This window comes from Epargyreus clarus, unplaced genomic scaffold (genome assembly GCF_041222505.1).
Source record: "Epargyreus clarus isolate Ecla_fem2 unplaced genomic scaffold, WU_Ecla_fem_2.2 ptg000008l, whole genome shotgun sequence".
Classification (NCBI taxonomy): Eukaryota; Metazoa; Arthropoda; class Insecta; order Lepidoptera; family Hesperiidae; genus Epargyreus; species Epargyreus clarus.
Window position 1 is genome coordinate 15,345,715 of NW_027332216.1, and position 16,229 is coordinate 15,361,943.

The 16,229-nt window shown below is 36.7% G+C and overlaps 1 protein-coding gene across 1 annotated transcript in view; it reads left to right on the forward strand.

Annotated features, from left to right (window-relative positions):
• The first annotated feature begins 1,979 nt into the window (after nt 1–1,979).
• The window catches only part of AstA-R1 (allatostatin A receptor 1), a 147,523-nt gene continuing 133,273 nt past the window's right edge, over nt 1,980–16,229 (forward strand). Inside the window, exon 1 of the mRNA XM_073076216.1 lies at nt 1,980–2,336. The gene's annotated coding sequence lies outside the window, so the exon portion shown is untranslated. The remainder of the gene's footprint in view (nt 2,337–16,229) is intronic.

The window sequence follows — 16,229 nt, forward strand, 5'->3', positions numbered from 1 at the left end:
TGTCATCCAAATCACATGTGTATGCAAAATTGCAGATCAATTCGGTTAACTGCTTTTAAAACTCAGATGTAAAATTCGAACCTCATCTATACGCTGTTTGTCCACCGCAACCGTCACGAGCCATATACGAATTATCAAGGCAAGTCAATAACAAGCTTGAAAAAATAAAAAGGGTAACAGCAGTAAATATCGACCCGTTTAGTAGAAACAGTACCAACCACTGAACAACACTGTTTTTGACAGTTTGACAGACCGACCAAACTTTGAAACGTAATTTCAATTAACAATGATGGCAGGCTAAAATTTATAACCTAATTAAGTAGAGTAATATGGGCCCTATGTCACCTATGTCTTGGCTCTTAGAAAGTTTAAGCTAGAAACTTTGAACCACGAATTGAAATTGTTATGGAACAGAAACTTATTAATTGGGAATTATTAAGACATTAATATTCTATGTTTAGTCCTATACAGATATAAGTACACAGTAATTACAGTTAAAAAAGTACAACTCGTCAATTGGTCTGCGGAGGTGTTCAAATTTGACAAGATTTTATTTAACTTACAATGTATGTTCAGGTCAAATTGTGCAATTAAAATTTGACTAATTTTCCAGTTACCGATTGAACTGCATATGTTAATTGTATGACAATGTAATATTATACTGTTTTATAACAAGAGTTAAGCTGCGGTATTTTAGATAGAAGGGTATCTTAAGAGGGAGAATTGAGTATGTGGTGAGGCAGAGATACTTAAGACTCAGGGGTAGTGTATATGTGCCGACCTAGGATAAGTCTAAGTAAGGCCTATGGTAAGACCTAAGTAAGGACTCTAATCCTATTTGAAATTAATTACAGACATGTCCGTACATCTATGTCCGTACATATCTGTAATCAATTTCAAATAGGATTATACATACCGAAATGTGTTTTGTAACAAATATAAAACAAGTAATTAATATTACTTATTTTATAGCGTGAGTGTGTGAGTGCGTGTGAAGAACATAGTCTCTGTCAAGCTTGTTGACCTTAAAAGGCGACCTTAAAAATATTTTTTCTGAACTTAAAAGGCGAGCCATGCCCTGTCTTACGAGTAGTAGGTACAGTAATGTGTACCGTGACGTCTCAAAAGAATGTGCTTTCATACTGTCATGAATATAAAATGGTTAAAAGATATCTCTATCGTACTCCAAAAAAACTTGGCGACCTAAAAAGGCCTTTATGTAGTAGAGCGGGAAAAGCTTCGGACTACAAAGGCTTCAGGTAAAAACAGTGATTAATCCACTATCGGAAAAAATGGCAGCCAGTGGATATTTATGCCTGTAGAGAACCGAGCTCTTCATATTTACCAATCACTCCAAAAATATTAACCACATAAAATGTACACACATAAAATTATCTCTCTTAACCAATAGCACTGAAATACTTTATGAATGTTCAATCAATTATATAAAATATACTCTATGCGAGTTTACTCAGTACGGCTAAACATAATTATTATCAAAAATTGAGATATATTTTGATGGTTAAAAAACCTACATAAAATAAACATTAATTACAACTTCTCAAGACCCTACAATGTGATTTATATTTTTTTAACAAAGATCTACAAACATGATCATAAATCAGTGGATGCGTCGTTTACAGAAATGCTATCTCTATAAAATGATAGCCAGAAATTTATGTTCATAATTTATACTAAAATATCTTCTTCAAAATATATAAAGCTTACTTATATTTTACTGAAATTAAATTATATGAAAATAACGTGTTACAACTGCCTCTTATCAATTCTACTGGTCACGTTTTTAGCTGCAATTACCCTACGCTCGTATGTACCTCCATAGTCACAGACAGTCACAATTCCCAATTCAAATTACCTTTTTAAAATTCATTTCCCCGTCACAAATTGTCACCAGATGATTTCGAACGAAGGACCAATTCGATCTGGCCCAGCGGGACACAGCTCAGTTCGCGCGAGATTTTCTTCCAGAGAGGTCGCCCCGCACTCCCTCTGAACCAAGTTCGGCGAGTACCGATACGAATTTGAATTTATTTTTCTTAACGTTCGAAAATAGAACGCAGTTTTAAAGACGTCTTATTTTTTGTTGCCAGTTTTGTTAATGGAATTTAATTTTGTGTGTTGTTAAAGAGTTTGCGGGATATTTTTGAATTTCGAATTTGTGTTTAACTTGCGTTCGCAAGTAAAATGTAAAATAATAAAAGTCCTTTTTTTGTGTTGTGTTACGTGTTACGGCAAAGAGTTTATAACAAGTTATTATTTTATATCTAAGATCGACAGGAAGCAATTAAGATTACATCTTGACAACAGGATGTAATGTAAGTACCGAAGTTTTTTTTTTTTTAATTTCGACATGAAACTTTTAATGTAGTTTAAGTAGTCACATTACTTGTTTCATGTATGACAATGTAATAGCAATAATTATTTTTGTATATTTTAAGAATGACCTTTTATTGGTTATGGAAAACTCGTTTGAAAATCATTGCAGGATTTTATTTTATTGTACGAGTAGTATTCGGCAATTGTTTAGTTTTTGGTCTCATTATGTCATTTAAGTAGCAAATTTGTAGAAACACTGAAAAAATCACTCTCACTCACATTTAAAAGTGAGTGATAATTTAAAAATCTGGATATAAAGTAAGTACTTTAAGTAACTTTTAGATGTGATTATGGTGGTGGGTGTGTCATCACTACACCTATTTCTTATAACAGCAATGTTAAGCGCTGTTGTGTTCCGCTTTGAAGGGTGTGGTAATGGTGATATAGGTAGTTATCAGAAGCGTTCCAACTTAGCCCTCAGGGGTAACAACGCACCTAATGCCAACTTATATATATATAATTTATATATAATTTAAAGCGCTAATAACAGTGCAGTACAATCGTAAATGATCCATAACGCCTATTAATTATTAACGGTCTATTCAATGTTTTGCCTATAAAAGATCGTCATGTGGTAGTCTAAATATATATCTAAATATAAATAACTCAAAGGTGACTGACTGACATAGTGATCTATCAACGCACAGCCCAAAGCACTGGACGGATCGGGCTGAAATTTGGCATGCAGGTAGATGTTATGACGTAGGCATCCGCTAAGAAAGGATTTTGATCAATTCTACCCCCAAGAGGATAAAATAGGGGATGAAAATATTACTTCGTAACGCGAGCGAAGCTGCGGGCAAAAGCTCGTTACTTCATACTAGAAATTGTCACATTTCAATATGTGGTACGTAAAATATGGATGGAATTATAATTAGTAACGGACATGATTTGTCACGCGTCCGCACACGCGATGCAACCACATGCGTGCCACTTGCATTACATACGCACTTAGACTGTCGGTCCCGATCATGTTATCGGTAATGCGGCAATTGTGTTATGGAAAGAAAACTTATTTTAGTTTTTTTTTAATTTAAATAGCAAATGAGTATTCTTCCATTTGATGTTAAGTGGTCAGTGTCGCCCATGGATATTTAAAACAATTCCATATAGAAAAGGGTTTGTACCAGAACCCTTCCCATATGTGATGCCACTCCTGAGAACTAAAGTCACCTCATATGGAAGTATGGCCATTTCTATAGCTGCCTCATAACAGCAGTGTCAAACGCTGCTGTGTTCTGGTTCGAAGGATGTGGTAAGGCAGACATACTTTTCCGAGGTGTTCCAGCTTAATCCTCAGGGGTAGCGGCGCTTCTATCACCGATCTCAGGTTGGTATATGTAATCCTATTTGGGGTTGATTACAGATGTTCATGCTGCCTGCTCGCCTGCTACTCCTGTATTATATAAAAAAAGAAAAATAGTAAGTCGGAATCACCTTCCACCACTACATCCTTCGGAATAGCTCGATGCTAGAAATAGATGTAGTGGTAATACCACCTTGGTCAAACCTTCCACTATATTTTAAATACATCAAACATGGTTGACCGGTAAGCTGTATTTACTCCACCAATCCACGTTGAAATATGGTATTATTCAAGCCAAGAAACCTGTGCCCAGCTGTTAGGCATAAAGTAATTTAAGTATTTACACAAAACACACACACAGCCCCACACTAGGATTCCCTGTATCGTGGGGTCCATGGCACACATAAACACAAACACCCAGACCCAGAATAGATATCTAAATGCATCATTCAGATATCTGTCTGGCCGGGGATCGAACCCGGAAGCCTTTGCGCGTCAGACCGGTAAGGCAACCGCTCCGCAATGCGGGCTGTCCAGTTATAAAGTATTACAACTAACAATAATTATTTTTTAATATCATAAAGCTTAAATAAATAAAACCGGTTATCGCAGCAACCATAACGATTGTAGTAGTTCCGAAACCGATCGTTTTCATTAGTCGTTATTTCACAACGGAGGTATAAACTGTTATCGACAGTTTACGGGATTACGGGATTTACGGTAGATTGCGTTGGTTATCGATGGATGAACTTGTAAACGTGTGGAAATAATTGTCCGTAAAACTTATCGGTGGAATTGATAGATGTGTTTTTGATATATTATTACCTTCCTTGTTTGTATCTGTTGGTCACAGATTTCCCCTCAGAGTGAGAGGTGCTTAGGTCGCTGGCTAAAACACGCCTTTGATTTTTTTTTAACTCTCAGCGCGTGTAGTTTTCTCATGATGTTTTCCTTTACCACCTAAGATTGCAACTTTGGACTTTATTGAGAGGCCAAATTCCTAATCACTAGGGTATTCTTTTTGGTACTGCTTTTCTCTTTCTTTTGGACGTATTACTATTTTGAAATGAACTCGGGAGTTTAGTTTTTGTAAATTAAAAATCTAAGGACAGACGTCTAGTGGAGGCTGTGATCAATTATCATCAGGAGATATACTTAGTTTCTTTGTAATTGAATAAAATATTTTTATTATTCATGAACCAAATATCACCATTATAATTCGGATTTACCACTACTATTATATTTACTAGCTGTATCCTTCTAAATGAGATATATTTAGGAGAACTTGAGTCATTTTAGATATTTATTCTTACTAATATTGGCTATAGAAGCTAATATTGGAAAAAACTTCATTGGAATATGATAGCAAACTTTTACTGAAATCCAGTGCTTTCAGGGATAATGTAAATCCATCATTGATAGACTGAAAACGAGTCATTAGGCATTTCAGGGTCTGAGTAGCTTATTTTTCGAAAATCTCAAAACGAAAATCCGATAAAATTGTTCAAGTCATTGCTTTATTCGTAACAGTGGCCTGAGAGTGCCATTATAAAACAATCAACGGCGAAAGAGTATAAAAAGTAGCTATCGGAGGAACCATCTCACTTATTGCAAAATCGATAAGCTATGCCTAGGTTTTTGGTCCTTCGAGCTGGATTTTCGTCATTTCCTGTTGTTGTTTATGGAAATGAAACATTAGCGTAACTAAAGTCTTAATTCTAGTCATAAACTTATATACGCTATTTTTATTTTTATACAGTGGCAACTCTGCTGTTTTGTTATTAGTAATGTATGATAGCAAAATATGATTCATGTTCTAAGAGTACAAATATCATTGGGTGGCGGTAAACATTTTTTTAAGAAATTTATAATAAATATGCAGTTTCACTGGACAAATGGTCACCGTCGTCCATGTACATTTGTTAGTTAATCTGATTAGGGATCTCTCTTAGACAAATTGCCAATCAGGACTAAGTTGGATCGCCTCGTGCATCTAAGCACTTCACAAAATTCATCCATATCTACATACTCGTACATTTATTTAGCTGCATAAGGACTAAGTTACGACGCCTCATGTAATAACGGTTCATCATCAACCCATTACTGTCCCACTGCTGCGCACGGGTCTCCTCTCGTAATGAGAAGGATGAGGCCATAGTCCACCGCGCTGGCCAAGTGCGTATTGGTAGGCTTCACATACCATTGAGATTGTTTTTTTTTATAAATCTCTCAGGTATGCAGGTTTCCTCACGATCTTTCCCTTCACCGTTTAGCAAGTGAAAATTTTCACTTGCTAAACGGTGAAGGGAAATTTCTAATACGCACATAACTTTGAAAAACAGAGGTTGAGCCTGGGATTTGAACCTCGGACCCCTCGATCGAGATGCCGAGTTTCTTAACTACTAGGCTATCACTGCCTTCACTGCTAACAACGTGTTAACTTAACATTACCACCCGTACCTATGAGGCACAAGATCAACAATATTATTACCTCATAAAATGATGTTTTACCATCATAAATATTAATTTATGGATATTAACATAACATGGAAATAGCAGTGATTCAACAGACATAAAATTATCTGACCGGAAATATTATCGTTATACGCAAATACGCCAAAAGCTGTTAGCGAATTCTAATTTAAATGTGAATATTGTGCGATGTGCGAATGAGTTAATACATTTTCATCATATCATTGTCCTAGTGGTGGGTATATTTAGCTGAACAACTCAGATTATATTATTCATAAATTAACATTGATATTGCCGTTTATATTGTTAAGTTATTAAAATTCATATAATACTTAATAGGATTGCCGATTACACTGGTTCTATTGAGAACCACTGTCTATTCTATTGAAAGGCAGTGATAGCCTTTTTTTTTTTTTCTTCTTCTCGAGGGGGAAACCTTCAATAGGTACCCGACGACGTGGGAGCGACGCCGGGTTATGTGGGATTTTTACCGCACTAAAACCGCCCCGGTGGCCGTCCTCAACGCTTGTTGGAGAACTCCGGGATCTCCAACGGAACACAACCGGAGCCCTCCAAGCGCGATGCCCAACGGGCTCGGTAGAGCCCAGGGTACTGGGGGAGCAGTTTTCGCTCCTCCCACACCACGTAGTGTTTACGACGGTTTGCGACCACACATACCGCCGTCCTTCCCGGGGTCGCTTGCTGGACGGTTCGAGCTCCCACTCTTGCCGTCCGCAACCCCGGAAGCCCTCTTTTAGTCGCCTCCTACGACAGGCAGGGGATACCGTAGCCCTATTCTAGTCCAAGCAGTGATAGCCTAGTGATTAAGAAACTTGGCCTCACGATCGACGGCTCCGAGGTTCAAATCCCAGGCACGCACCACTGATTTAAAAGTTATGTGCGTATTACAAATTAATTATCACTTGCTTAAACGATGAAGGAAAACATCGTGAGGAAACCTGCTTTATATAAAAAAGCAGCAGTGGGACAGTAATGGATTGATGATGATGGTAGAAGGTTATAGGTGCCAGCTGACTTACATATAATAATAATAATAACGCTTTCTAAACTCACAGCTCCACACTAGGATTCCCTGTATCGTGGGTGCCATGTACACACACAAAGACAAATACACAAACACCCAGACCCAGAAATAGAAACCTAAATTCATCATTTAGATTTCTGTCTGGCCGGGGATCGAACCCGGGACCCTCTGCGCGTCAGAACACAGACACATCACACATATCAGACATATGAGATGATCATCTTAGTCCCCAGGAGTGGCATCGAATCTACGATTGGATTCAGGCAGAAGCCTCTATACGGAGGGTTACAGTTATCACGTGACCACATACCGCGGTGTAAAAGTCAGGTGAACGAATCTACAAAAAAAAACAAAAATTGTTTTTTTTTTTCACAAAACGGTTCACAATGTAGTCCTGTAACGAAATTGCAAAACGACGTAACGTTATGTTCAACATTTCACAGGATTAAAAAAAAAACTAAATAACATAAGAACCACTTTCGATTGAACCAGAATAATGTATTGTGAATACCGTTAAATTAGTTTTAATTATCATGTTATCTGTTAAGGTCTAAGACCTTTTTGCAATAAATACGTTTTAAATCATAGAATATTGTTTGTTCACAGTATCGTAATTAAGTATGAACCATTTCAACGTAAAAGCTCTGACGTTGCGATTTTCATACTATTTTTGGTCTCCTGTAAAATTGACAAAATGTAGATACGTTCATCTGACTCTTACACCGCGAAATTCATTTGCTAGTCGAATCAAGAAAATGTTTCATATTTTTAAAAATATAAGTACTTTTGATATTTTTATCACTATTTTTTAATTTGGCCACTTTTTAATTTGCTGATTCAACAAAAAATGCTTTTTAAATCAATTCAGTGCCTACCTTACAGCGCTTAAATAATGTGAGCGCTATTTAGACAATTCAATTCTAGGCTTATATAAGTAATGCGTAAGTCCGGCAAAAGGCGTCACTCCGAGGGTGTCGTAAAGGCGATTGGCAACTTAAGAGCTCAAAATGTCTTCCAACGACTTAACAATTGTCACCAACTTATCTCATTTCTACGAAAAACACTCAAAAGAAGTTACTTTGTAACGTTACAACCTTTTTACCTTATTTAGGTCCCTTAGAGAATTCTACTTTAATTGTTACGAAAACATAAAATCCCGACTGCTTAGTACGTATTAGTATGTATTAATTATTGAGGAATCCAATGACAGCTCATATGTTACAATGCGTCCACCCATTTGGGTTGTATATTTAAATACATTCGAAAAAAATGGTGATCTCCAAAACAGTGATTGAACGTCAAAATTCATTTGGTCGAATTTTGACATTCATTCACTGGCAGTCAGCTGAAATTATAAGGTGATAGCTTAATTTTATTTTAGAAAAGTTAAAGTACCACCATAAAATAACGTGAAGTCTAGATTCTAGACTCACGGCAATACGTCCATCTTATTCCGAGTAACTTTACATTCCTAATTACATTTTATTTTACTTTTAAACGCGAGTAATCGCGGGTTGAACTCGTGCACAATATTTCATAATAATTCACTACAGCACATGAATACGAAATTTTTAAACCAAAAGCTCCACAGTGTGTATGAAACAGCTGTGCTGCGTTTTACGTCGAAAGCTAAATGGAAGCTTTTTTACTATCCGCCTTTACGAGCCATTGCACTCACAGGCAAACTTAAATACGTCAGACTGTCACACCCGGCTTGTGTCTTTTGTTCAGTTTATAGGCATTTTTTATATTGAATAGTAATATAATATTGAAATGACCAAACGAGCATGCCGTTCATTGTGTTTAATGGCTACTGCAACCCATGGGCATCTGTGATAGACATATATTTTTTAAAAATATTGAAGTTACAAATGAGCAAGCCATTGAGGTAAATTGCCCTTGGACGTCAGATCTGTAATCAACTCAAGATTTTAGAGTCCCACATAAGTGTCGGCCTCACGCATTGCTACGGTGCTAAATTGGAATGCCTCAAATATGTGTCTCCCTTACCATAACGTTTAAATAGGAACACAGCAACGGTTAACATTGCTGGTATTAGGCAATAATAGATATGTCGGTAGTGCCGGAGTCGAACAACAAAGGGTTCTACCACCTTCAAAATATCATTATAGCAACACGTGAATACGAAAATTTTTAAAAAAGCTTTCCACAGTGTGTATGAAACAGCTGTGCTACGTTTTACGAAAGCTAAATGGAAGTATTTTTAATATTCGCCTTTACAAGCCATTGCACTCACGTGCAAACTCAGATACGTCAGACTGTGACAGCAGGCAAATGTATTTTTGCTCAGTTTATAGATATATTTTTTTTTATAAATTTGAAACAGCAAATCAGCAAACCATCGTATGGTACGTAGCTACTTCCCATGAACATCTGTAATCAACTCAAGATTTTAGAGTCCCACATAATTGTCATAGACGTTTTGCTACGATGGTACGTTGAAATGCCTCAAATACGTGTCTCCCTTACCACACCTTTTAAATAATAACACAGCAACGCTTAACATTAGGTATTAGGCACGCTGGTATTAGGCAGAAATAGATATGTCGGTAGTGCTGGAGTTGAACAACAAAGGGTTCTACCACCTTCAAATCCACACATCAAATACGTTTAAAATAAGAACACAACAGTGCGTAACACTGCTGGTACTGGGCAAAAATGGAACGCCGGAGATACCGGAGTTGAACCACATAGGGCTATCAGCTTAAAGAAACCCAAAAAATTATATAAGTTTTAATCCTCTAAGCTAAAATCCCCAATTCGTAGAGCAGTATACGTTGAAGATAAAAGTACTTTAAGAACAGACACCAAGTACGGCCATCTTTCACTGATATCTGGTACGTGTCTCAAATAAATTGGTAATGAATAAAATTTTGAAATATGGTAATTAGACCTTCTGGAGGCCTAATATTTAGGAGCGTTATTAAAGGAAACAATTGCAGAATCTGATGGGTGTAGGATTTTGATAATTATATTATAATTCAGATTCGAAATGGCATCTTTGGATGGTTTTTTTTCATAAATCTAATCATCGTCGTCAATTTATAACTGTCCCAGTGTCGGACAAAATTCTCCTGTATTTTTTTTGTAATTTTCCAAATAGGATTGAAGTTTTATTGACCGCCACTCATAGGTGCTTTGTTACTTTAGAGGTCTAAAATTTTGTGTCTCTACGTTGCTTGGGTATAACGTCGAAGTGATTTACCACATTCTAGAGTAATCAAGTGAAAAAGCTTAAACCATGACGCAGACTCGCTTACTCATATCTTTTATGTTTTTTTAGACATGATTTTGAGTATTAAAACCTTTCCTGAAATCCGAATCCAGGCCTCAAGTATTCGAAGCCGCTCATTTCACGTATTTATTTATTTATTTATATGCCAACAGCAACACACACAATACCTTATATAGTACTTAGAAGTACACTATAGTAGTATTAATAATAATAAGGTTCGTATGAGTGCCAATTATAGGCATGAACAACGTTTATATATGAGTCTGTATTTTTAATTTGTATGGAACAAATCGAACCATACGCAACCATTATAATGCTAACTGAGCATGGTAATACTGAAACAACCGCAACTGCTATAATGCTTCTACTACTCCATTAATTATTTATCCTTTTTTACATAACACACAAATTATGTCTCTAATAAAGAGAACGCTAAGATATTAGTGTTTGATATGTGAACATTAGGGACTTGTATTTAGGTTCAGAAATTATAGATAATTACCTAAATTGCTTGTAAGTCAATTTGCGATACGTTATATTAAGCTAGGAGTCTAGATAATTATATTAATTTGCAAGAACTCATTAGATGCCTGTGTTTCCAAGGTTACGTTAAGCTTCTGAGGATTTTAATCCAAGGCCTATCTTGTCTGTGCGGTGAACTTTGAAGGGATAAGGTCAATGCGTATTAGGGACTGATTGTAATTGAATTATTCATAAGATTATATAAGTGAATATATTATCCACAGGCTGCAGATAGATTCCTATGTCATTGAATTAGCATCACCGCCACACCTTTCTGATAACAGCAGTGTTCAACGCTGCTGAGCGTAACACGGTTTGAAAAGTGATGCAACGGAAACATACTTGACTAGCAGAGTATGCTATATAGCATTAAGTCCGCCTTTGTGCCTTTACATTTCTGTAAGGTTCATAAAGATTAAATAAATAAATAAATACTCATTCGAGACGTTTTAACTTAGTCCTCTAAGTTAGTAACGCATCTGTGGCGGACCTGTAAGATTCTTATCTTACCTAGGGTTGATTACAGTCCAATGATACAGTTATATGTCCATGGTCGGCAGTAGCCACTTACCATCAGGTGAGCTGATTTTATACGCACATAACTTAAAAATCTGAAGTTTGCCTGGGCTGTCAACCTCCAACCCTCCCGAGAAGCCGAGCTTGTAACCACTATGTTCTTTTTTTTTTTTTTTACATTGAATAGCATGACTATGTTTTTGATAAAGGTAAAGAGAAAAATAAGGACAAATTCACAAAGAGATCATCAATCACATATCACTTGAAAGCTTCATAAATTGGAGCCACATATTCAATAAAGGTCAGCGGTGTCCAATCGACTGCCTTTTAGCCCGGCTCCTCCGTCATTCAGTATTCCGTTCCGTTCGATACGGACAAAGGTAGTGTCCGATACGGGTTGATAAGGGTTTGTACGTATAAGACGGATTTTTCGACTCAAAAACATTTTTGAGGAAATTTTGTTTTGATTTTTTAAATGTATATGTTACGGATATTTTATATATTTACGGATACTTTATTATATGACCAGAAGCTTAGAGGAAATATTGTTGAATATGGAAAATTTTGGTTCATCAAAATATATTTTATTCTCCCTTTCTTTCAAACTGCATTGAAGCACTGTAGTGGAGTAAGCTACATGCCAAATTTATTTAACTAAATGACTCTTCACTCACATGTGTTCACATGTGGAACAATGTGGGTACATTCTTCCACATGTGAACCTACTATTTCCGAATTCAATACATACATTGAACACAATGCTTTGTGGCTTTGATGAATTCAAAGCGATTACGAATGTTAGGTCGTAAATTGATCGGGTTTTACATAACTGGCATTTAGTGGAACGTTTTCAACAAATTACTATTGGATGATAATGTATGCATCAAGCACGCGTGTAACATTTAGATGGTTATGGAGACCACTAAATTAAGGAGGAATAGTAACTATTATGCTACAAACTACGACTTTATATGCTACTAGCAGTGATAGCCTAGTGGTTAAGAAACTCGGCCCCTTGATCGAATGGTCCGAAGTTCAAATACCAGACACGAACCTCTGATTTTTCAAAGTTATATGCTATTATAAATTTATTACATATACCAATTTGAAGGTGGTAAAACCCTTTGTGATTCGACTCCGGCGGCACCACCGCTACACCTATTTCTACCTAATAACAGCAGTGTTCGGCGCTGTTGTGTTTCGGTTTGAAGGGTGTAGTAAGGGAGACAGACTTTTCCGAGGCGTTCCAGCTTAGTCTTCAAGGGTAGTGGCGCATGTGTGGTTGACCTCAGCCAGGAATATCTAATCCTATCTGGGGTTGATTACAGATGTCCATGGGCGGCAGTAGCCACTTACCATCAGGTGGACTGCAAGCTCGTCTGCTACTATTATATTATAAAAAAAACGCACTTGGCCAGCGCGGTGGACTATGGCCTAATTCTTCTCAGTCTGAGAGGAGACCTGTACCCAGGAGTGGAACAATAATGGGTTGATGATGATGATGATGATAATGTGTGCATCAACCATGCATGTAATATTAATGTGCTTTCGGAGACTTCACTAAATTAGGTTGGAATAGTAACTATGATGCTACAAACACGACAAACGAGCTTATTGCGCACCAAATATTAAGTGGCCTCTGCTTTGCCGAGATATGTAACCGCAAATAGAACTGAATTCCAGAATTCCAGAATTCTAGCATGCAGATATATTACTGCATTTGACAATTAAGTCAGAATGTCTCTTATTAATCTATTATTCAACCTGCAATCTGTGTGGTAAGGAAGACATACTTTTCCAACATTCCAGCTTAGTTTAAATTCCAAAGGTAGTGGCTCATATGTGGCCGACCTCCGGTAAGAATCACATCTTATCTGGGGTTGATTACAGATGTCCATGTGAGTGACAGTGATCACTTACCATCAGATGGACTACATGCTTGTCTGCTACTCCTATATGATAAAAGACACGTTCAGTGCAAAGACACACACACACACACATTTCATACCAAAAAGGTCTTGAAACATATATTTATGGACTTTATGGACTGTGCTGCTACCGCAGTCCATGAAAAGTGTTACAGTCTTATAAAGTTTATTAAGATACATGTTTTACCTAATGGGTTAAGATTGAAATACAGCGTTGAAATACCAAAAACCCGCATGCAAATTGCCTTAAATTTACTTTTGACCTCCTGAGACCTTTTGTGATGTTAGGCCGCACAAGAGGCCACCTTTTACTGGACGGGTTGTTTGCTACAGTTTGAAATATTGACATAAAGTGGTTAAACAGTAACCATAGCTTTAAATAACATAATCGATTTTGACGCATTAAATACCGAGAAACGAAATATTTAATACCGAATTGTTTATAGCTACGATGTTGAAATTTCGTGGAAGTGCAACTCCAATAAATGGAAAATACCTTTTTCTGACGTAATTAGGTAGGAAATACCTTTTTACCGTGAATTACAAGCAAGAGTATGTACTCCACTTTAAAAGGAAGAACAGTAGGACTACCATGAGTTTACAAAAGTATTACTCGCTAGCGACTGCGTAAAATAAATGTATGAAAAATTGTACAGCGCCTCTGGTGGTTACTCGTAGAACTAAAATCCGTAGTGACGTAACTCGATACGTAAAAAACCTATCGAAATCAAATCGCTAGCGAATGTCATTATGATCTATTGCCATACAAATTCGGTCCCATGAGTCATTAATTTGACAGACGTTGTCAAGAAATACCGTAACGTTAGTAGTTATGTTATTCACTAGCAAAATGACAATAGTTTTCTATTTACCATTTCTATAGTGGCGTTTCTATGCCAACTCATGGTAATGCTACAGGCGTTTGTCCGTAAATAAGGACTAAGTTGCAACGCCTCATTAGTCCTTTTGTTCAAAGTCCTTTAAAAAGAAAAAACCTGCTTTGCTTTACACTTTTTTAAGACAACATATGACTGTGATGCCTGAAACTAAGAAAATATATACAATGTTTAAAAATAACACCTTTGACAATTTCCTACTTTAAAATTGTGGTTAATTATTTATAGGACACTAAATAACAATTCGGAACACGTCTCTCATTGAAAACATTACCGCCAACTATAAAAGGATAAAAGGTTTACTTTATTCGGACGTAAGTTGTCATAGCCTAGTAGTTGGAACGTTGTCCCTGTAGTTCCGGGACCAGAATAGGGCTACGGTATCCTCCGCCTGTCGTAAGAGGCGACTGAAAGGGGGCTTCCGAGGTTGCGGACGCCAAGAGTGGGAACTCAAACCGCCCGGCCAGCGACCCCGGGAAGGACGGCAGTATGTGTGGTCACATACCGTCGTGTACACCAGACGGTCTGGCGTCAAGCTCTCCTGGGCGGAGCCCGACAGGGCGCCGCGCTAAGAAGATTCCGATTGCGTTCCGTTGGAGATACCGGAGTCCTCACGCAGCGTCGAGGACGGCCACCGGGAGGGCCAACGACATACGCCTGAGAACTCTTTACATGCCTGAGAATTCTATAAAAACTCTACCAATTCGCACTTGGTCAACGCGGTGGACTACAGTCTAATACGTTCTTATCTGAAAGGAGATGACCAGCAATAATGGGTTGACGATGATTCGATTTCATAATTAACAAACCAATTTCTCAAAAAAAATCCGAAGATATTTCCAAATTGGCTTGAAAAGCACAAATAATAAATATCGCGAAAAAGCAAAACATTACGTCAATGTAGTAACAGATTTCCGCGCCATTTACCACGAAGGCCAAATTTTTAGATGTTCAATGTTTATCAGAAGTCTACCCACATCTCCCTGAGACAGACAGTGAGCAGAGCGTCTGTCATTCATATTCATGATTGTAATACCTGGTGTACGTCGACTTTTAGCAATGTCATCTCGGTATTGAAGTAGAGAAATGAAAATGCCAATTGAATCTTAATGAAACGTGTACATGAAATTTCAAATTGTATATGACTATTTACCAATTGAATGATATTGAAATATCTATCTGGAATTTAAAATTTAGTGCCTATTTTAAAATCAATGTGACTATTTGTACAGGTACTGGACTAATAAATTATATTTATTCGTACATTTATTCAATTTTTTTTTTCAATTGGTTAGGTTTGGTTAGGTTAGAATTAGAAAGAAAGAAAGAAAGAATTAATCGATTTCGAACGGGCTGATGGCGATCGACGTCATTTTTTGATGTTAAGAGCTTAGTTTCTAAAATCGATCGGTAGGGCCGTTTAAGTTATTAAAAAAAAAAAACATTTCAAAAAAAATTTTTTTGTAGTTTTTTTGAGATTTCTCAAAATCTACCGGTTCGAATCAGATAATAATAAATTGTTTGTCCAGTACCCGTATTAATAATTATAAATTATTCGTACGGTAACCGTATTAATAATTATAAATTGTTCGTACAGTACCTGTATTAATAGACTCAGCCTTTTAAAATTAACGTCAAATTTAGCATCTTCTCGGATCATGAAACCTGTTTTGATTCTACTTTTTTACTCTACTCTGTTTGCTTGGCTGTGTCAGTGTTTCTTTATTTACAAGTTCTTATTTAGTATGACAAAAATATAAAATAAAAAGACATTCAATTTAACAGTAGGAATAGACCGGACATGGGCAAGAAAAGTGAAATCAACTTAGTACTTATTGGTTATAAGTTGTTCAAAAATTTGTCTAAAACTGTCAATTTATCTGAGGTGGTG